Here is a 24884-nt window from a genome sequence, read left to right as displayed (position 1 = left end):
TCATCACTCGCAGTCGCCTCAGAACTACTATAAAAGTTGTTATCCTTGGGCTCCATTATGAAAATAAGATAGGAATCGGTTAGAATTCCTATATCCTACATAGTTAACATAATCATTGAAAGCTAATCATGTTAGCTACAACTCTTATTGGTCCAAGTCTGTCCTACCACAATGACATGAAACCATCAATGGTTTGTCATGATATTACTAAAATCATTATTTCAGGAAAAAACACAGAACATCGCCAATGAATCCCAGTATAAAACAAAACAACCCTTGACCTACTCTACCTATTTCCTACATCCTCTACTCTGGTCTGTACAAATAGCTACGCCTAACCAAGTCTACAAGACCTAACAACCTGGTTAGCTCTGATACCAAGCTGTCATGGCCCAAACCTGTGGATGGGTCCCAAGTGTGATTTAGTAACCTAACATGTCTCTGTATCATTTAAAACATGCATGATACTATACTGAATGAGGGTCCAACCCTGTGGGGTTCACATAAACCCTATACAAATTCATATACATATCCATACACATCAAATATGCAGCGAAAATATTCTTTCTAATACATACAACGTACCATACCAGAGTCTATACATGACTAAAGTCTATGCTCCAAAATACAGTACATAACCTGGATGTCTACAACACCCGACAATAACAACTTAGTTACAAAATCCGTACTCACATAAGTACTCTACGTAGCTAACCGACACCCACGCTTCCGAATGTTAGGATGCTAGTTTCAGCTACTCGAAGGACCTAAAAAACATTTGTATATTTGGGGTGAGACACCTCTCAATAAGGAAAAAAGGAGGTTATATTAGTGTGTGGCATACAAGTGTTATTTTGACATAAAACATAACATGATACAGTTCCAGTATTTTCACAATCCAGTTCCAGTACATACGATACCAAATATACGGTCAGTGTCGTCACACTCGAGCATCTGATACCCTACAATAATCGAAGTCTCACAACAATATCATTGCCAGTACGATATCCACTCACACCCATCGGTGACCAGCTGGAACAAATAGGCGATATTTCACACCCTCGGATATAGAGTCAGACACTCTCACCCACGGTATTTAGCCGAGACATGGCGTTTGCCCACGGTAATTAGCCGAGACGTGGCAAAATTTCATAAAACCTGGAACAATTTTGGAACTCATGTTCCTATACCCATCAGCGTATGGGAATTAGCCGCCCCTAGCTGTTTTACAAAACCTGGAACATTTTACATACAACAATTCATTCCACACTTATTTGAGTATACAACAAATCATATCAATTTCAATTCAAGAAATATAGTTTAATACAAATACAGGTACAGTCATCTCATTACTACCATTTTATACAACATATGATTTTCCAACCCAAATAGAGATGATACCTGAAACCCCAAATTTTCCCAAGAATTGTAACCCGAAAATCCCGCATTTTCACCCAATAGATTTTCCCAAATAAGTAACCAAAACATATATACAATCGTAAACTATATGTTTACTGATTTCAATTTCAAAAATAACAGATATAAATAGAATCCCCTTACTTTTTTCTCGAATACCACAAACCCGAACTCTACAGCTTCAAAACTACGAATTGAGTTCCCAAAACCTAAATATCCAAGAACTATACTTCACTATAATTCTTACTACTACATATATACCAAAATGAAACTGAAATCGGACCCTTACCACTGTTTTGGGTCAAAACCCAAAAATCCTCAAAACGAATTTTTGATTTGCTAAAAACGTAGAGATTCCGCCCCTGATCCACAAGTAACGTCGGAAGGTTGAATCAAGTGACGAATAGCGAAGAATCGAAAAGAGAAGGAGAGATTCCGCTGGTTCTAGAGAAAGAGAGAGGGAAGGAGTGTTTTAGCTTTCTTAGAAACTAAGCAATGAAGGAGGATATTTATAGCTCCTTGAACTCGGCCAACCTCGTCGATGAAATGGCACCTTCATCAACGAATCATCTACACATTTCATCCATAAACCAGTTCCTTTGGCGACAAACCCTATTCCGATATTTTACAACTCATTCAGTATCTATTCATTGTTGAGGCTTTGAATTTCAGCTGCGAAGAGTATGAGGGCCTTCGTCGATGAGAACAATGGCTTCGTCAATGAAGGCTGCTAATTTACCCTTTTTTACCCTTTCTCATGTATTCAATCTACATATCTCAAGTTGGGTGAACACCAAATGCATGCTGACCACACACTGATATTAACTTAATATTTCCTTACTGAGAAGTATCTCATCCTAATATACAAATTATCTTTTCAGAACCATCTCGAGGTCGGGTTTAGCATACTCTGGGGCAGGTTGACAGCCAGATAGATTTTTGTGAGTGTTAGTAAGAACTATGTTGTATGTAAGCTGGGTTTGAAGCCCTGAGTATGTATTATGGTTATATAGACTAAGATGGGTTTTGTTTGTAGTAAGGGTTTCAATATGGATATTTGGAAACCTTCATGTATAAAGGAAACTTAAAACTCTAGTAATGTGTGTTTGGAGAATGTTTCATTATTTCCGCTGCATTTATTATGATGATTAGGGTATCAGATACTCAGATGTCACTAAAGTAGCACCCCGAGCCCACATCGTGGGGCGGGGCATTACAGGATAGACATATGTTTTTTGTGGGATTATCACGAAGGATCTTGGTGTACTTCATGCAGTGTCTAAGGTGGGGAACTAGATGAGGAGAGAGATTCTCAAGTAAAACATTGGGGCTGAGTACGCTGGTTTTGTTGAAGAAGTTTCGTGAGCAGGACAGGTTATAGACAGGGCTTGCAAGGTACTTCTTAGTGAAGTCAGTGAGTATGGTGCATTTCCCATGTAATCAATCTCCAAAGGTATCGCTTGATGGGAAAGTTGTAGGTGAATGGTGGGCAGGTTTTATGGTAGACTACTCGGTTGTGAGTGGATGTCCACTAGAACACTATTCTAGTGATGGGCGATCTAGGCTTGGTGTTGTGTTCAGACAGTACATCTTTCTGGGTTATAAGAAAGGTGGGTGCAAGCTAGGTGATCCTATGGCAAACAAAGGGGTGATTGAGGATATAGCTTTTGGTGATAAAGTCATGGGGCAACTGATTACACGCCTAAATTGCGTAATTAGATGTTTAAATTCATGCATTAAGGATTATATTTTAAATTAAATGCATAATTATGCTCAATATTTTAACATTGCATTCTATTTATTATATTTGGGTCTTATGGAATAATTTATGAATTTTTGGTATTTTATTATTGCAAGGCAACTATTGGACATTAAAACCGAGATCACTTTGTATTCTGAGCGTAACTTTCACGTTCGAGCTCCAATTGAGATGATTCAAAATGTTTTGGAAAGCTGAGCAAATTCTCTACAACTTTCATGTTTTGATTTTTGAGAGTTACGGGCTGTAAGAAATTTAAAATTCTCCTTGTGCCCTGGGAAATAAAAAAAGGAAGAAACAAGAAAAGAAAAGAAAAGAAAAAAGAAAAAAATATATATATTGGCTTGATTTGACCCGACCATGCAGTCGGGTGCGGGTCCTTTCTTTGGTGCGCTGGGTAGGGCTTCTAGTGTCTTTAGGCTCTCTTTTCATTTCCAGCATCTCATTTTCTTCTCCCCTCTCTAACTCTTGCCCCCTTTGCCCTTCTCAATCTCTTTTCCATCCTCCCTTCTTCCTCCTCTCCTCTTTAACTCTTTTTTTTTTTTTTTTTTGCAGCTTCCCTCTTCTCTCTCAACTCTCAAACCTTTCTTCTCTTTAAACTCTTAACTTTCTCCTTTCTCTTTCTCTCTTCAGCTCTTCTTTTCTCTTCCTCTCCCTCAATTGCTCTTTCCCTACTGTTGTTTTGCTGAAGAAGCCGAGAAGCCCCCTACTGCTATTCTGAACTCGTGTTGTTGAAGAAGTCAAGAAGCCCCCTTCTGCTATTCTGAACTCGTGCTGCTGTGCTGTAGATCAATCCTTGTTGTGCTACACATGAGAACCAATCATGTTGTTGCTGCCAACCCACACCTGAGAACCCCTTGCTGTTGTGTTTGCAAAGGTTGCTGCTCTCTTAACTGCTATGTGCCTGCTCACTCACTCACTCACTCTCTCTCTCTCTCTCTCTCTCTCTCTCTCTCTCTCTCTCTCTCTCTCTATTCTTGTTTTTAAATACTTGAATGAAATTTTTTAATTTTAGTAGAGTCTCAATTATGTTTTAAGCTTTTAAATTCATGTTGGGTTATTATTATTAAAGTTAACTTATTTTTTTATTTTCTTATTTAACATTATTGTTAAAGTTAATTTTTGCTTGGTTTATTTTTCATTGTTAAAATTCGCTTTGAGCTCTAAAAAAAATCTTCTTTAAGAATTAAATTTTGTTGGGTTCTATTTAATTTAAGTTCGGCTTAACTAAAATCTGAATTTTTGTCTTGTTTTCATTTATTGTTTAATTGTTAAAGAATTAAGTTTGCGTTCTTGATTGCGTTAAAATTTGGTTTTTGTTTGATTTTGTGTTTGATTGAGTTTTTTTAATTGCATGTTTAAGCTACGTAGGAAAGTTATTGTCTTTAGTGTTTTTGTCCGAGTTCAAACGTGGGTTTTAATTCTTGCCTCACTGATTAAACGTAGGGTTGTTTCCCGTTTTTCGGTTTCAAATTTAGTGCGTGTTAGGATTCATAATTTAAATTTTACGTTGTTTTTAATTTGTCAAAAAAAAATTCTCAAAACATCCTAGAAAACTCAAATCTAAACTGTGTTCAGTAAACATTTTGTTTTTTATTTTATTTTATATTAGAATTATGCAAAATTTGGAATTAAACTACATTCCTTGAGGAGACGATCTGGCACTTGGGTTAATTATTACACGATTGAACTCCTATACTTGGGATAGCTTCCGAGCTGCTCATTTTTAGAGTGAGTGAAGTTTTTGGCACCGTTGCCGGGAAATATCAGTTTTAGTTTCAAACTAGTATTTTTTCCATTAATTTAAATTTTCTTATGAAAAAAAAAGAAAAAAAAAAGAAAAAAAAATAAGAGTTTTGAAGAAAATATGGTTGCACCTGCACCACGCACGCTTATGGATTTTTTGCAACCTACATGCACCACTGCACCATGCTACACTACTTTACCTTATGACGCACTTAATTTTATGATTCAATGCAAGAGGACGTCATTAATACCTCAATTCTATGGGACAGAATCCGAGTGTCCTTATCGACAACTGATGGAGTTTGAGTTGACTTGAAATTTTTTTTTCCCTCGTGCTAGAATTGATGAATTTACTAGACTTTGTTTATTTCTTGTCTCTTTGAAGGATAGGGCAAAGATGTGGTCTAATTCTTTGAGACCTCACTCTATCTCTAATTGGGCTTATATGGAGTATGGATTTCTGTATAAGTTTTGTCCTTCACAAAGAACTCAACTTTTGTAGGAACAGATCATTCAATTAATGTAGAAGGGTGATGAGACTTTTCGGGCTTGCTGGAAGAGGTTCAATGATCTGATAAGTACTTGTCCACATCATGGGTTTGAATCATAGAGGTTAGTCAATTATTTTTATATAGCTCTTACTCCTGGTTGCAAACAATTTGTCCAAACTATGTGCAATAGAGAACTCTTCAGCAAGGAACCGGATTAGGCACTATCATTCTTTGATTACTTAGTTAAAAGTGTCTGACAATGGAATACACGATACGATTAGGCACCCATGGTAGTGCAACCTATCAGCGCAATCAGTGGTGGAGGTAAATATGAGCCAACGTATTATCCAAATGCTCCTCCACCTCAGTATCAGCCACAACAAATCTATCAGAGCTACGCACTTCCAGAATTTCAACCTAATGAAGCTCCTATTTCACCGACGACATCTTTTGAGGATAGCATGGCACAAGTGGCTAATACACTTCAGGAATTTATGAAAATTAATACTCAGACTATGAATGAATTACGGGATACAATTAATGAGTTGAGCACGCAGTTGAATATCTTAGAAAAAAGGGAATTCTAGTAGAACCTCAAGTGTCTCCAAGTGCTAAAAGGGAGATGGACCCAACCCAATGTTCAAAATTCAAGGTGGAGCAGTCAGATATGTTTTTCGAGTTCACCTAAGGGGCGTATAATCGCCAATTTGGAGATTGTTGTTTATGGTGTGGCTCTTATACTTCGGGAGTTTATAAACAAAGGGAAAAACATACGGATGTGGTCTTAGTGCAGGGCAACAGCAAAGACTTTTCGACGAGTGTCCTTCTCTGGCTCGTCGACGAGTGCCTGGTTCTAATCGACAAGTGGTCGCTGAGCTGCGAGAAAGAATTTAAATTTTGAATTTGAATGTTGGAGTGGTTGGGTATTCGAAGGGAAACCTCTAAGGGGTTGTTATATAATCATTCTAGGCATATTTCAACATGTAAGAGAGTAAGAGAGGGTGAGAGAAGGAGAGAAGACCATTGTATTGTGAGACTTTGATTTTCATAGTGAATCTCTTGCCGATTGCTCCCGTGGATGTAGGCTTTGCCGAACCACGTAATTCCTGGTGTCGTTGCCTTTGTTATTACTCTCTTTATATTGCTATGGTTGGGGAATGTTTTCTATTTATCACCATTTTTTTTGTTACAAGTATGTATATGTGATCCTTTATACAATATTCATATCGCTGTGTATTTTTGGGAGAGGCCGCCCTTATTTTTCACAACAACTCATCAAACAAAGTAATCCACATCTTGTTCGATTCTTTAAATTGGGTTGGTTTAGTTTGAATAAGTTAGGCGGAGTAAATAACTTTAAATATTTTTTACCAATTTGTTTACAATGTTTTCTTTTATATATTTTTTTAGCATTCTAGAATGTCCTCTTATAAAATTTAAATTTAAATTAAAATATTACTATGTGGTCATATTTTATCTATCTCAATGCTAAAAGTGCAATGTGGTGGAGAAAACGAAGAAACGAAAATGAAAAATTGGAAAGGTTTTTGGAGTTGCCACATTGCTTTTGGAGAAAAATAGAGATAGGCAAATTGAGTCAACAATCTACTTGTGTGCAGAGAAAGTAAGAGTGATTAGCTTTCCTAATGTCGTCCATTAGATTAGTGTTATCATCTAATTATGTGATAACCCTATATGTAGAGCACAATAAACCATTTTTAAATGATAGGGATTGACTAAATGCCATTAATTTGGCTAATTAAATTTTTTTGAACAAAATAAAAGTGAAAGAACCCTATTTATCATTTAAGGGAGATTTAGGAAACTTAAAAACTCTTTTTCATTTCTGAAATGGTCAAATACCCTAAATTTAAAAAGAAAGTGTTTTAAAACATATTTGTAGAAAAGATATTTTTATGAAAAATCAATTTGAAGGTTTGATGTCAAAATGAATTAAAAATTGACTCTCTAAGATTTAATCATGAGCCAGTTAAAATTAAAAAGAAAAATTGAATAAAAAATTATTTTAAAAAGAGAGAAATAAATTGTAGTGATGTCTTAAGGTGTTCAAAATCTTTTAAAATGGTTGTTCCAACATCTTTCAAATTTTCGAAGGTGAAAGATTCTCATAAAATATAGAACTCTCATTCCCACCCTTCTTTAGGGATAAGTTTCATGTAAATATTATTTCCATGATAATTCTACTTATGGCAAAAGACATTGACCTCCCCTGAAGTTTGGTAAAAAAACAATGACCTCCCTTGAAGTTTCAAAAATCTCAGACACCTCTATTAATCTTTCAAGAATTTCATATACCTCTCCTGAGGTTTGCCAAAAAGACACAAACCTCTTTTATATTTTGTAAAAAGATAAGTTTTTAGATAAAAGTGACTATTTTTTTGACAATGCTCAAAGGAAGTTTGTGGTATGTTTGAAACATCGATGAAGGTTTCTACCTTTTCGTAAAATTTCAGGAGAGTTGACAGTCTTTTACCTTTCTACTTATGAGAGCAAATTGTCGTCACTATTTTGATCGGTTAGACATCAATGGCCTTATAAGTATTGCACATTATTATTATATTTAAAATTTAAAATAACTTATTAATTAAATGAAAGCAACATTATTAGGGCAAAAAAAAACTCATTCACCTCCCTTGAAGTTGACAAAAAGATAGAGACCTCTGCTGAGGTTTTAAAATTGTCACATATCTCCCTTAAGGTTTGCTAAAAAGACAGATCTCTCCTAAAAAACATGTATTTTTTGCAAAATTCAAGGGAAGTTTGTGTCATTTTGGTAAACCTCAAGGGTTGTTCTTGGAATTCTTAAAACCTTAGGGAGATTCCTTGAATTTTTGAAACCTTAAGTAAGGTCATTCTGATGGGCATCAACATGCCTTGTGTACCCCTTTTACAAATATGATGACATGTGTGGACAATCTCTAGATGTCCACTTTTGTTCATAATTGTTCTATAGGTACACATGGGATTATTTGAAGACCATCTACTATTTAGATGGAAAACTTTATAATTATGATGATATTTTGCTTAGATATGTTATTTCAAGATTATTAGGAGCTTGAAGGCCCAAGTGAAGTGTTGAAGCATGACCCACCTCAAGACTCATGTAGGCCCCACATGGCTTGTAGGCCCCACACAGTTTTTGGCCTCCATTTGGTCACATGCTTGAGTCTCCAATTTAATTTGTAATAAGTCTAAGTAAACTAAGTATAAGCTTGTGTGTGTCTAGTAAGTTGGAGTATTTAATATGTTAGTATTTAATGTAGTATTTATTACTTTTGTCTCCCATGCTTGTGTGGGAAGTGTAAGTTGTTTAATGTCTTGTTCCCACCCCCCCCCCCCCCAATGCATTGTGCCCCTATACTTTGTTTCTCATGCTTGTCCCCCCATACTTTGTCCCCCCATGCTTTGTTTCCCATGCTTGTCCCCCCATGCTTTGTCTCCCATGCTTGTCCCCCCCCCCCCCAATGCTTTGTTTCTAATGCTTTGTCCCCCATATGCTATGTCTATATATATCCTTCTCATTATAAGAACAAAGGGGAGTTGAAGTTGAATATAGAAGAAGCATTTCTTTGCTAAAGCTTGAAAGCTTTATCCAATCTTTGATTGTGTATGTAGTTTTTTTGTCCCACATTGGTAGAATTGTTCCACATTAGTATAAAAGGTTGTTTTGAATTTTTTATATTATTTGTCCCACATTGAAGAGAAGTGTTTTTTGGACTTGAGGTTGAAGCTATATAAACAGCTCAACTCTTCATTTGTAAAACACACTTCAAAAGTTGTACTTTGTAAAGAAATAGTGGATTGATCATCGGCGCCCGAGGACGTAGGTAATTCTATACCGAACCTCGTAAATTTCTTGTCTTCTTCTTTTTATTGTTTTATTATTAGTTTCTGCATTACTTTAATTTCTTATATATTCAATAGCAATAGTTGTAGTATTGGTGTTTGGCACAAGTGGGGTGCCAGCACAACAATTGGTATCAGAGTTAGATTGAATAGTGTTGATACAGAGGTGTTCCTCTATTAGGATCCTTGATTCCACGTTTGATGCCTAAGAAAGACCTTGTCTAAGCGAGTGCTCAAAGACCATTGCGACTCAGTCGCTCCTTGGAGGTCGGCCTGGTCAAAGTGGAATTTCATAGGATAAAACATAGTAGACACAGTTGGTACGTACTATTCATCCTAGGCCTTTTTCTTTGTTGGTTGCTATTGAATATATAGAAGATGGCAGAAACTAGTGCAGCAGCAGAAGAATTTCTGTCCACACGAACTCCAACCCCTTCAGCTTCGACATCATCATCAAAGACGATAGCTAATGCTCGGTTTGAGGTGGAGAAATTTAATGCTCGGTTTCATTTGGCAAAGAACCAAATCTACCATGCACGAACGAAGCACATTGACGTTTGGTTTCATTTTATGAGGGATATTATTGATGAAGGCAAGATAATTCTTCAGAAGATTGCTACAACTGAAAATCCCACAGATATGTTGACCAAGATTATGACAACAATCAAGTTCAAGCATTGTTTGGACTTGATCAATATCCTGCAAGGATAAATAATTTTGGAAGGCGCAGATGATGTGGAACTCCAAAAAATGTTAGTGACTAAAAAATTTGTTGAATTTATCTTCAAGGTGGAGATTTGTTGTTTTTTTGTCCCACATTGGTAGAATAGTTCCACATTAGTATAAAAGGTTGTTTTGAATTTTTTATATTATTTGTCCCACATTGGAGAGAAATGTTTTTTCAACTTGAGGTTGAATCTATATAAAGAGCTCAACTCTTCATTTGTAAAACACACCTCAAAAGTTGTACTTTGTCAAGAAATAGTGGATTGATCATCGGCGCCCAAGGACGAAGGTAATTCTATACCAAACCTTATAAATTTCTTGTCTTGTTCTTTTTATTATTTTATTATTAGTTTCTACATTGCTTTAATTTCTTATATATTCAATAGCAATAGTTGTAGTATTGGTGTTTGGCACAAGTGGGGTGCCCGGCACAACAGTGTAGTGTGAGGCTATGGCGTTCTCTCTGAAGATCAAATGGTGAGAAACCATAGTTCTATCCAGTGACTCCATCGCCATCTCCTCCCACTTACACCATACGACCACCTCCCATCCAACACCCACACGACTATCATCCCTCTACCGCATTGTTGCGTTCGTCTTGGTGATTCAAAGCTTGTACGAAGGACTTCGGCGTGGTCTAACTTGTGTTGAACAACGTCAAGCCATCCAAACAATTCTCTTGGTAATCTCAATACTTGTGTTTGAATCCCTGCGATATTTTGTGAACACTTGCTAGTAAATTAAATCACATCTTTGAATAACCCTTTGAACCCACAGATTGCAACATTGGTACTTGCTGGTTTAAATCATTAGATGAATATTAGTTTGGTAACATAGAACTTATATTTTTGAATCTTTGAAAGAGCAACTTTTCAGCATATAACTTGATTCCTTTGTGAAAGAACCAACTGGGACTGAATTTCTAATCAGTATCATACACCTTCTCAAAATTCCAACAACATATGAAATATAACATGATTTATAGTGTTTATGTTCAAATAATTAAGTTCTTAATTTAAAATGTATTGAGTGTATGTTCTTGTGAGGGTTTAATCATAGGACATAAGTCGATCAATCCCGTCCTACATCATCTTGGTATCAGAGCCTAGGTCGAATTAGGCTGAAATACTCAAAGTCCCATTTTCATAGTAGCCACAAGATTTTAGTGTCAGACTGAAACCGTTGATGGTTTCAAGAAAATAGGCAATGGTTTTGCCCAAAACAACCTAGAGAGCCACCTATGCCTCCTAGAGAAAGACCTCCTCTCCCTCCACAAAGGTGAGTGAATTGCCAAGATGACTTTGCTAGGAGACCCCCACATCATGAGCCCTACGCCCAACATTGGGATGATGAGGACTATGACGTTGATGACTTTCACGTTAGGAGATCTTACCGAAGGGACCATTGTGATCCTTATGAGGATGTAATGAGGCAAGTAAAGATAGAGGCCCCCACCTATGATGGGTTGATGGACACTAAAGTCTTCCAAGATTGGTTGACTAGGATGGATTCTTTTTTTGATTGGTATAAGATGATTGACTCTCATCGACTTAAGTTTTAAAAAATGAGGCTAACGTGGCAAGCCAAGCTCTGTTGGATAAATGTCGAGAGGTAGAAAGTGAGGTTAGATTATGGACCCATTAAGCATTGGGATCTAATGAAGGATAGGTTAAGGGAGAAGTATGTACCCTCTAGCTATAGAGAGCGCCTTATGGATCAGATTTACAGCTTGGGCCAGGGTAGCATGACTATTTCAGAATACATGAGTCAATTTGATGAACTATCTATTAGATGTGGTGTTTATAAGACTTTTAGTCAACAGATCTCCTGATTTCGCATAAGATTAAAGTCTGAACTAAGGAGAGAACTATTTCCCCATCACGTTGAGTCCCTTAAACAAGCCAATAATTTAGCTTATAACTTTGTGCAAATACTCCACCATTGCTAAGAAAAATCCTCCGCATAAAAAGTGGTGATTTTGAGTGTAATCCCATTGAAAAACAATGGACAATGGAGTAGGGATTTACTCCACAATAATTTCTGCCTCTTGTGACGAATGATCCACCTATTTATTTTGGAAATCCTCCACAGTATAAGCAGCTCACCTTACAAGCTCAAATCATTCACAAAATTGTTGCTTATAATATTCTTCCTAGAGTAGGATCCTATGATCACATTTCCTTCTTAGATTGTTTTATCATGCGATGTGTACTCAAAGGCAAGAAACTGGATTTAGCAAGCCTCATACTCAAGTGGATGGTCATGAAGATAGAATCTCCTAGAATTGGACTTCCCTATGGTGGCATACTCTCTTTAGTCTTTGCTCACTTCCAAGTCCTTACTCCATCCTCCAAGATAGTGAAATGAACCCATTATCATCTATTTTCCTCCTCTACTCTAAAAAGGATGGGTTACAAGAAATACACTCAGGGATGGTTGTATAGAGGAAATAGGCCTCAACGACCAGAGCTAGAAGAACCTAATCTAGCTCTTGAAGAAGTTGATATGCCCGCATGGTTCCTTCCCTTCTATCAATATTATTCTAGTTTTAGTTTTGACATTAGGGCTGGCTTCCCTTCACTTCAAGACAAAATCTCAAATATTGATGCTAAGTTCTCTTCACTAAATCAACGTCTTGAAAAGCTAGAGCAACATGTCACTAGTACAGCACCAATGGATATTAGTTCAGCACCAAATTATACTTCATCAGATGAAGGATCAAAAAACAAATTAGATGAAGGCTCTTTTGAAGAAGAATACGAAGATGAAGAATAAGAAGAATCTCAAGCAAAAGACTCCAAAGGAAAAGCAGTTGCTGCAGATAGTGATACAGCCTCTGATGCTTGATTGAGTTTTCTATGGTGTTTGTTTTTGTATCTTTTAAACTATGAGTTTTTTATGCTTGTACTATACACTTGTTTCGCTTATGATTGTATTACACCTTTTTGTTGATGTTAAAAGGGGGAGTATGTGTGTATGAGCAAAGTATTGTGACATGATGTTTTGAAAAATGTTTATGTTTTAATGCATGAATATGATTATATGCATATGAAATGTATGATTATGATGACATGGTGATATATTATGAAGTATCTGAAATTGTGCTTTAATGCGATACTAATTTTACATTAACTTTGACGATTTATGCTTATTGAAAGGGGGAGTTTTTTTTTTTTTTTTTTTTATATTTGCTCCTTATTTGTCATCATCAAAAAGGGGGAGATTGTTGACCTAGCTAGGCTTACGACTCTTAATTTTAATGATAACAAAGTAAGGCTATCTAATTTGCTTCAAAGTGGTGATATTTTAGTTAATGAAGGCAAAGTGGATTTCAAATGATAAAATGTCAATCCTGAAAGCTCATGTCAAAGATCAAGGATCAAATGAAGCTTAGACCTTAAAATGACATATCTTGAAAGCTTACAAGGATCAAGGTACATGGAAGACTCATATCAAATTAATGATCCATAATGAAAGCTTAAAGAAGATTGAAAGATCGAGGATCAACAACAAAGAGATAAAAAGTCAAGAGAGTCAATAGGAGATACATTGTAAGTACTTCAAATATAATTCTTGTATAGACATTCATTTTGAAGCTCACTAGGCAAAGAGATCTAGAAATCTTGTTTTTAAGTCTTGGAACATATTTTTTAAAGAAAAACAAATTGATATTCCAAGATTGAATAAGCAAAGAAGAGAGAGAACAAAAATATTTTTTAAAAAAATTGTTTGATAAGCGACTGACTGCACATGGTCAGCCTACTGCCATGTTAAGAGTTTTATATATATATACAGAAACATGACAGTCAACTATCTAGGACTTGACAGGCGACTGCCAGTGTAATTTGAGACGACTGACTGAGTTTTGACAATCAACTGTCACCCTTCTACTCATCTTTAAAAACTCAGCTATTCAGTGACAAGAGCCTGACCCCATGTTGACAGGCGACTGCCACCCTACTACCTGTATATTTTATATAAATAATACATTGACAGACGACTAATAGAGACCTCACAGTCAACTACCACGCGGCAAGATTTAAAATGCATAACATGCATATTTTGAAAAATTCAATTACTTGATGTTCAAACTTATTTAAATCTTGGACCCTACTCCAAGTAAACTTGGGGAACAAACTAGATACTTTTCTACCTCTATAAATACACCCAAGTTAAATTGATTTAATTACCAAGAATTAAATTTAGCATTCAAATCTCTCTCAATTGCTCTCAAATTCCCAAGGCTCTCTCTTGCTCTCAACTTACATGAAGCTTACTAAGTTTTTGCTGATTCTTACTCACTGATATTGTAATACAAATACTAATTCTTTCATCCATTCAAAGAATCATACGGTGAAATACTTTTAGAGCTTCAATCTGAATTTCATATTTTGAATTACATTGAAGTATATAGTTTTGAACTATACTAATCAGCTCTTTTAGGAGCAATTAATATGCATCTTGTTGCAAATCTCTTTAGCGGATTGATTGACGGTTCGAGTGTTCAATAGTGGGACCGAACGAGGGCATATCGTTTGGAGATGCAGACTCTAGCCTAATCAAAGGAGTGTTGTAAATGGTGTTGTTCCGCCCTGCAAAGGAACTGACCTAGTGAATCCTTTGGTGGTTTACCAAAGGCGAGGACGTAGGCTGGGTATAAGTCGAACTTCATAAAACCTTGTGTTCCTCTCTCTTTTCCCTACTTTTTACTTTTCAAGCACACTTTATAAACTGCGTGGATGCTTTATAATTTCTGAATTCTGAGTGTTTGGTTGTTAAATAGATTGGAGGATAATTTGTTTTCATTTAATCAGCATTTATTGCGGAAACCGAAAGGGACTACATTGGTTGATCATCCTAAATTTATTAAACTGAAAGTTTATTTAAAAGTTGAACATTGGGAAGAAGTGTGATTGTGAATTTCAACACAGGGCTTATACAAATTCAACAAGTATTGCATATTACTATAGGGCTATTGTTACAAAGAATCAAGTGCTTGGTTATTGCGTTTTTATTGTGGTTGATTTGGATTGATTATTTTACACGTATTTTGTGATTGTGTTTGGGTTGTGTTTATTGTTATAATAATAAAAAAAACCTTTAAAAAGAACATAAATTTTTTAAAACCCAATTCATCCCCCCCCCCCCCCCCCACCCTTGGGAACTATATCATATTTTCAATAGAATTTATCAGCTAAGCTTTAACATCAAAGACTTGAACTTAGATTAAATATTGACTATACTTGGTTGATTATCAAAATTATATTTGAGTGATTGTTGAAAGTTGATTAAGTTGCTAAAGTTAAAATTCAACTAAGATATTTGTAATACAAATAAGCAAAGAAATTTTAAAATCCGAATTCGCCCCCCCCCCCCCTCTTGGGAGTATACCTAAATTCTAACCAAGTATTCCTCATTTGAGATTGTCATCTATTCCGATGCATACTTTTCCGGTAGCAAAGTTGATGGAAGAGCACTTCCAAGAAACATAACTCAGTTGCACTGTCCACAACTGAGGTTGAATACATAGCGACTGGAAGTTGTTGTGCTCAAACGCTTTATATGAAACAACAACTAATGGACTATAGATTGCACTATGACACAGTTCCCATAAAATACGATAACACTTGTGCAATTAATATTTTAAAGAACTCCATATCACACTCACGAACTAAGCATATAGAAATTAGAAATCATTTTATTCCTGACCATGTGCAAAAGGGGGACGTAGAACTTAAGTTTGTGTGCACTGAAGAACAATGGGCCGATATTTTCACAAAACCTCTTCAAGAGGATAGATTTATATAGAGTCAACGTGAATTAGGCTTACCGCACACTAGGGAAGTTGCCTAGATATACGTGAGAGATCATTTGAGAAAATAGGCATATCCCATGATGATAAATAGAGTGCATAATTAAGGGGGAGCAACTTGTCTTAAGAACACTACGACTTTGAAAATTAAACATTCTCACAATATTATATTGTTTTATACTTATATGCCTGCATGTTTGATCTTTTATGGATATTTGATGTATCTCATTTATAGCATGAATTGTCTTGGACTATATTGGATTGCATGCTTGTATGGAACGCCATCTGCAAGGCTGTTGCAGAATTTGTGTATGCATACTGGTAGTGGACTAGGTTATTGCATGTTGGATTGAATGACAATTTTTGGACATATATGCTAACTAGTTGCTTAAATTGAAATGACCAGTCATACTGTTTGTGTACAATATTGCAATTTTTTATAAAAAAAAAAAAAATAGTCATTAGGAAAGGCATCTCAAAGCTAAGGGATTCTCTAAATGCTTATATTTCATTTTACCTTAGCCTTTTTGCTGATGCCAAAAGGGGGAGAAGTAGCTGAGCAAAATTGAGAATAAATTGGGCAAGAAAGATTGGGGGAGAATTAACTGAGGAAAATTCTTTATATTGTATTTTCCTATGTATCTTTTTTTTTTTTTTTACAATTGGTATCTAAGCTATATTTCCAAAACAACATGTATGATTGATTATTAATGTCTTCCTTCCACATATGCTTAGATTACAATGTCAAATTCTTAATTTATGCATATTCTTAGGGGGAGCCTTTTCAAGCTGAACCCATTTTTACTCGTGTGTTTATCATCATCAAAAAGGGGGAGATTGTTGACTTCATAAGTCTGATCCTATTTTGATAATGACAAATTACAAGTATCTTACCTATGCATTGAGTACTTCAACAGGTTTATAATCTTGCACGCATGAATGGTAAGGATACAATGGAAGTCATAAGGAACTCAAAGCTCACGTCACATGATGGCAACTTGAAGAGCAAAAAGAATGAAGACTTAAATTTTTCAATTGTAATAGTATTTAGTTTTATTTTTAATATGTATATCTTGCATGATGTGATTGGATGCTCAACAAAGACCATAGACTGACTATAGGGAACCAAAATTTTTTTTGGAAAAACCTTTCATAAATTTTCATACAAAGGTTTGAAAAGTTTTAAGGTCAAAACAAGGCTAAAAACATAATTTTAACCAATCCCAATTGACTGGAAAAGAAGGCTCAGTTGACCGACCCTGCCACTCGGCCAAGAATTTCAATTCTATAAAGACCCGAGTCGATCAGCATCTGGATGCCTTATAAGCCCTAGTCAACCGGCTAGTTCTTTACAGCCAGATTACAAAGGCCTAGTTGACTGGCCCAAAATACACATGAAAGCCCCATTCGATCAGCCTAATGATCCGGCAGACCGGGTCTTGAGCCCCAGTCAACCGAACCTCGAGGATTTGAAAATCGCCTTGGCCCAATCAAACAAAGCAAGTCCCAATCAACCGGACCTCTCGGGTTAGGCTATTTTTAAGCTCCTAAACAGCCAAAAAAATCAATTTTTAATATTAAAATATTCAATAATGGTCGCTTAATGGCCACATTTTCAAAAACTCTATAAATAGCCCACTCAAAACTCATTTAAGGACTTTTGATTATCTTGCATACTCTATTGAATATTTTTGGCTTACTATCACTCATTCTTTCAAAAACATCAAGCATACTCACTCTTTTATACTCTTGATTTCAAAAATCTCTATAGAGAGTTGATCTAGTGTTTCTCCCACAACTTATTTTCTGGATAAATATTCTTGGAGAAACTTCTATAGCTTGTGAATCTTGGAGCATTCCATTGCAAGATTCAAAAGCTCATCTTGTCTTTTATTGCAAAAATTTATTTTGAGTTAAACCTTAGAATCTCCTGCACTTATCTTTTGTAAAACATTTTTGGAGATATCACTTGGGGGTTTCAAGATCTTTGAAAGCTTTTATTGCACACTTCATCTTCAGCATCAAAGATCATTTATATATATATAACTTAAAATCTTTTTTTGATGATAACAAATCATAGGAACTTAACATATTTGGTTAAGTGATGATATTTCAGAACTCAAGTATGTGAATACAAGATCAAATGCTCTTAGCTTTCTGTTGATACCAAGAACGTATAATTTAGAGTTATATAGAAAAAGTTATGACCAAAAGACTGAAGGGGGGTCAAAGCTGTCAGGAAACCAAAGTTTTTGTCTGCCTAGAAAACTAGAGTTTAACTTCAGTCTACTAAATAACTTCTTCAGAAGACTGAAGAATTTTCTAGAGAAATCCTAAAGAGGGAGTATAGTGCAACGATCTGAAGAATAATGGTATTTAAATAATAAAAGAAAAGGGAAATAGAAACAGGAACAGAAGGAGGCAGCCGAACACAGGGGATTCGTTAACGAGGGTATAAAAGGAGCTCGTTGACGAGGATAGAATTCGTCGACGATAAAATACCGAGCAAGGGTTTGAGGGATTCTGAATTTCATCGACGAGGAGAGATTTCGTCGACGAGTCTTCTTCATGATCTCGTCGACGAGATGACATGGCTCGTCAACGAAGGCCACAGTATAAATAAGCCTAAAATTCATTTTTGGCCGAAAACCTGTGCAAATATTCCTTCTTCTCTCTCCTCTATGGCCCTCTTACCTTCTTTCTACGATCTCGGGCCGAAAACCTGCGCATATATATATATATATATATATATATATATATATATATGCTTTATATTTGAGAAATACTGCTGAAAATGATGGAATGTTAAATATATGAAAAACTTGTTTAGTGTGGCATAAGTAAAAATTATAATGAAAAACTGTTTTCAGGGAATGTGTTAATAATATGGATTTTTATAATAGATAACCGGTGTACGGGCTGAGATTTTGATATATTTGCTGGCGTATGGGCCAAGCTATGTGTATGATTTGCCGGCGTACGGGCTGAGCTATGTGTATGATTTTTCAGCATACAGGCTGAGCTATGGATATGTTTGTCGGCGTATGAGCCGAGCTATGGAAATGATTTGCCAGCGTACAGGCTGTGCTATAGATATGATTTGCCAGCGTATAGGCCGAGCTATGGTAAAATGTGAAATACCGGCGTAAAGACCGATGATTTTCATGATTCACATATACATGCAAAATGATATGATTGATTTGATAATTAATGATATGAAATATCCATGTATCACAGTTTCAATATATGTTATATGATATTAGAATCTGGTTGGCTTGGTCTAGGCTAGCACTTGCACGGTACCGTTGCTATGTGTCCATGGTCATGATATTTGTGTTAATGTCGCTGTATGGAGTGGTGTGAGATTGGATGGTTGATGTGATTTTTAAGAAGTGTGTGAGCGCCCCTGGTGTACGGACCAGGTCTAGTAGACCCATCAAACTTACAGACTGTACTTTTGACTTGGCAGTGGTCGGCTAACCATTGTCAGGTCCCGCCTTCGGGCCACACAACCCAATCATGTGGGGGTAATACATGACAACAGCCAGCTAACCTATCAGGATTGTTTTCATATTATTATTATATGAGATGATATATGTTTATGAAAATGCAGTATGTTCTGCCATGTTTTGATGTTATATATGTTTTCCTAGATTTGATATATCAGTTTACTGAATATGTTCTATATGGTATACGTATAACACGGAATACTCATGTTGCCACACACTAGTATTAGTTTATTTCCCTTACTGAGAGGTGTCTCACCCCAAATTTTATAAATATTTCAGGAGCCCCTGATAGGAGAGCGGGTAAAGCCCCACTGATTTAGTCCGGTTGATCTGCCCTTCTAGAAGAGTAAGTGTTTTGATAGGGTCAAATGTATTTTGTGGGATGGCCCTAGTTATCTTTTGGGTTGTGTATTATGTACACACACACACACACACACACACACACATATATATATATAGTGATTGTAGTATATACAGTGATTGTAGTAACTCTGGTATTGTGATGTATGGTATAATGAGGTGTTTATGATTTATGTTTCTTGCTACATAGGCTTCCGTGATGTGTTTCTGATGTATCCCTGGTACCCACAGGTCTAGGTGGATTATGATATGCTGAGCTTTGTGGTATTGTAATAAAAATTAAAAAAAAAAAAAAGTGGAAATTAAACAGGTTGTCACATATAGACTCAGAAGACTGAACTCTTCACTCTTGTCTTCTGACCCTGTTTCCAAACTAAATTTTTCAATGTTTTAAAGTATTTTAGAAGACTGAACCCGACATTTCAGTCTACTGAACACTATTAACGACCATATTTTTTAAAAGTTTTTAAATTCAAATTCGTATTTCTTGTGCTCCAAACTTTCTATAAACTTGGGAAACACTCCAAGTCACTTGGGGAACACGAAATAAACTTGATTTCTCGTCTATAAATAACCCCCAATGCAAAGGATTAATTACACCAAGAAAATACAGCAATCAAACTTTTTTGCTCTCAAATCTCCTAATTCTCTCAAAGCTCTCTTGTGCAATCAATTTCTAAATTTCACTACTAAGATTTTTCTAATTTAAAGGCCACGGTTCTTGTGTTCTTAACTGAGTTTTACAACTAAGAAAGAACCCCGGTAATATCTTCTTGAGCTTCACCTTTCCATATTGTGATTTTGATCGAAGTATATAGATTTAAATTGTACTAACCGGCTCTATGTGAGAGCATCTCTGGTACACAAAGAATTTGTTCTTGTCTTGTAGTTTCTTTGACGATTCCTGGTTGTTGGATTGTTGGACCGAGCGTGTGGTATCGCTTGGAGAGGCATTGCTCTAGCCTATTGAATGAGTGACTAAGCGTGGGGGATCGCTTGTAATGGTTTGTCCTGCCCGGAAAGGAACTATATAGTGGAATCCTTAGGTGGTATTGGCCTAAGGCGAGGACGTAGGCTGGGGATAAGCCGAACCTTGTAAAAAAAACGTGGTGTCGCTCTCTTTCCTTACTCTCTTTAAATTCCAGCAAATATTAACTGCGTGGTTGAATTTTAATTTTTGATCATAAACACTACTTGGATTGGATATTAAATAAACTAAAGATTTATTTGATTTTGAGATTTGTGAAAACTGAAAGGAAGTATGTTGGTTGATCAATATAAATTGCGGAAACCATAAGAGAGTACGTTGATTGGTTAACACCCATGATTCATTAACTGAAAGTTTATTTAAGGTCTAAATTTTTGGAAAGAGTGTTGGATTTCATATTGCATCATATTAAGAAATCAAACCCATTAACCACAGGGCTTACATATATTCACAAGGCTACATACATCAAATACCTTGAGTTCTTTGAAAAGCTGAGAATTGCCAAAAAGCTATCTTGATTTGGTATTTTGTGATTGATTACTTTAGTTGTTGATTGGTTGGTTGATTGTTTATGTTTTGGTTTAGTTGTGTTGTGTTGTTGTGATTGGTTTTTGGATTGAATAATTAATTAAGCTTTTGTTTTGTGTTTGATAAATTAACAAGAGATTAAGAATTCATAAAAAAAATTAAAAGAAAATTTTAATAACCCAATTCACCCCCCCTCTTGGGACAACTCCTTAACTTTCAATATATATAATTTTGAGAGAGAAACCCTAAAAACTCCATTAAGCATAAATCCTATCATATAAGAGTGCATTGATTTTATATTGTACACACTAGCTTATTTGAGAAGCACCTTGTTGTACACAAAATTATTTTTCATATTTTGTATCCCTACGGTTCAGGTAGTGAACTGTGTTCCAGGTGTGGGGTATCACCACAAGAGGAGGACTCCATCCTATAAGGAGTAGTTGTAAAGGGGGACTCCATCCTATAAGGATAATTTGTAAACGGCGTTGCTTGGCCCTATTACGTGAGCTAGATAGTGAATCCTCAAGCAGGTTGGCTTGAGGCAAGGACGTAGGCAAGGTTTGCCAAACCTTGTAAAAATGTTGTGTTTGCTCTCTCTTCCCTATACTATTTATTTTCCGCAGGTGTATGCAATATTTAATCTGTTGTGCATGATTTAAATATTTGTATATCTTTCTATCTATAATATTTGTGATTGCTTAGAAAGGCTCTAGGTTGTGTAATACTGGTTGTGATTTTGAAAATAGGACATACTTGCACTAGAAATTTTAAATTCTCCAATTCACCTCCCCCCCCCCCCCCTTTGGGAATACACCAAAAATCACCATTTCCATAAGCAACATTCATCATTTAAGAGATATCATATTTCCGTAAGCAACATTTAACATAAGAAACATTCAACATTTAACTTATCATTTTGCTTAATCTTCGCCCCCTTTTGACATCAACAAAAGGGAATAAAATAGAAAATGCAGCATGCAATTCTCAATAGGACTGTTAACCAAAATTTAGTTCATGAACAATATGTCCAATAGTCAGCATGTAATTCTCAAACAATATATCTAGCAATATATTCATCAACTAGCATGCAAACTATAATTAATAAGATCCTTTTCTAGCATGCATTTCACAATGTTCAGAATATGTTAATTAGGACAAAATATCATTAGTATTTAGCATTTATGACAAGAAAATAACTAAGAGTTTAAAAAGAAAATAAAATATAAAGTGTCACAATATTACAACCATATTCAACACAAATTGTTCTCATCAAGTAAATTCAAACAAACATCTAGTCCGCATCAATGTCATCACCACCAGAAGAAGCCTCCTCCTCATCATCATCATCGTTATCCTCATTGCTCGAACTCGCCTCCATGGGAATTTTTCCTTTCAAAAAGGAAACACTACCCATATGGCTCTCAATGCGTGCAAGCCTCTAATCGAATGAATTAAAACTGGACTGCAGTGCATTATATTTAGTATCCATATCACCGCAAAAAGCACTCAACTAGGAGTCTATGCGTCGATGATAATCCATGAACCATGAAGGAGCGTCAATATCTAAAACAGCTGGTGCAGGTGGTGCATCATGATGTGGATCTTGACCATAAGGTCGATCTTCCTGTAATTTTACATTGCCTTGAGGGGCTCTATTTGGCTTAGGTATCCATCCCAGTGCTCAGTCCAACACGTATCCCTTGAGTTTATAGTAGTGGATGAAAATTGGTCATAAGATGTGCGTTTTATGAATAAGGTGGTTGAGTTTGCGGCACTGAGATGATCAAAGAAGAGGTTCAAGATTCCTCTATATGGAAGAATAACTAGTCTCGTTTCCTCTTTTTAAATCATCCATTTTAAGATCAAGGTAGGAAGATCCAGGCATTTTCCTTTTTACAAACACCACATTACAAAACAATCTAAGTAGAACAAATGGTCACGAGACCCAACCCTAGGTAGAATGTTGTAAGTGATAAGAAAATGAATTATTTTTGCTTCAAGGGTCAATTGCCTATATAAAGGTGGGTGGCCAAAATATATAGGTTGCTCAATCATGATAAGAGGTAAGAACTCTTGTGTGGTAAAGGCATGTTCCATTATCCATGATTATCCCAAGTTAGGACACTTAAACTCACCAACCTGAATCCTGAGTCTAGTTGTTATGGCCTGTGGGGTAAGTGCGAATGCTTTGTCCATGACTATGGTGGTATACATGTTTTCTGCCCTTTCCAAGTTTGCATAAAAAAATTGAACCAAGTTTGGATAAATTCCTATTGGTTTATATGATATGAATCTATCACATCTTAATACATTGAACATATGAAGAATGTTTGGGAAACTCTCTTGCATAAAAGGAATATCCAAGATCTTACCAAGAATCGATTCGATAGATCAGATATCCTCATTGTACATTCTCTTGGCCGTAAGAGAGATGAGCCACGGTTGAATAGCCTCAGAATCATCCTTTCTTGAGGCTTAGCTTCGGTTTGCCCTATTTTTCGTCCTAGGCATGATTTTGGAAGAAATGGTTCAAATAAATCTGCTAAATCGAGAGGATAAAGCAAGATTTGGAGCTTTAATGGAGGATTAGGTGCTAAAACTGAGTGGAAGAGCTTTGAAGAGGGATAGTCTAAGCTTCAAAGGAGATAAGAATAGGGTTCAAGTGCCTAAGGGTGTGAAATTTTAGGGTTTTTGTGAACAGTCAATATATATATCTACACAGTTCAAGCGCCTGACCTGATCGTTTAGTTGCCTTAACTGCCTAGGTTTTTAAAATCGTACAAGTAAGTAGCTATTCAGTCAACTGAAGACGATGGTTCAATTGCCAAAAGTGCCTGAAATTTAAAAACACATAAGTCAATAGTTGTTTAGTCGACTAAGAGTGACGGGTCAGTCACCTGAAGTCAAGAAAATTTTGACTGACTTCAAATTTTGACCCAAACACTTGAATTAATGAGTTACTTCCTCTCAAATCACTTCTCTACTATGCACTAAGCCTCATTTACTTCAAATTCTCTCTCTTTTGATTTAAAATTATTCTTTTTGCATACGAATAGTCAAATTTCAAATGGCTTTTTCAATTAAAACCTTATGCAATCCAACCTTGCTTGGTTGCGGCCAACAATATCATTTTTATATTCATTTGTTTCTGATACTAATGTCATCATTAAGCTTGGGAATTAATCTTCAAGAATGTTTTAATTCATTTCAACTTTGATCAATGCTCTTGTATTTATAGTGATTAAGGAATTTTTCATAGATTGAGTAAAAAAAAGTTTTCTACTTGGAATTTATTAAATCTTTGAATTTCTTAGTAGAAGCATCTCATATGATCATGGAATAAAAGCTTTTAATTGATTATGAATAGTTCACTCAATAAGTTCAGAAGAATACTTAGAAACATTTTTCTTTTGAATAAACTGTATATTGTGATTGTTCAAAAATAATTTGCATTGCACTAGCACTTGAGAACCTATTAGTGTCTTTAGAAAATGACTAAATGAATATCCTATTTATTCAATATTTGGCACCCTAAATTACTGATGTTTCGTTTTGAACTTCTTTCAATTTTTGATCAATCATTAAGATCTCAAGATGAATTTAGAATTTGATGGGAAACAATACTAAGACTATTATGATTTACTTTGCAGTGGGCAATATATGATATACTTTAGATATT

This window comes from Malania oleifera, chromosome 5 (assembly GCF_029873635.1).
Source record: "Malania oleifera isolate guangnan ecotype guangnan chromosome 5, ASM2987363v1, whole genome shotgun sequence".
Classification (NCBI taxonomy): domain Eukaryota; kingdom Viridiplantae; phylum Streptophyta; class Magnoliopsida; order Santalales; family Ximeniaceae; genus Malania; species Malania oleifera.
This window is presented reverse-complemented; position numbering follows the sequence as displayed.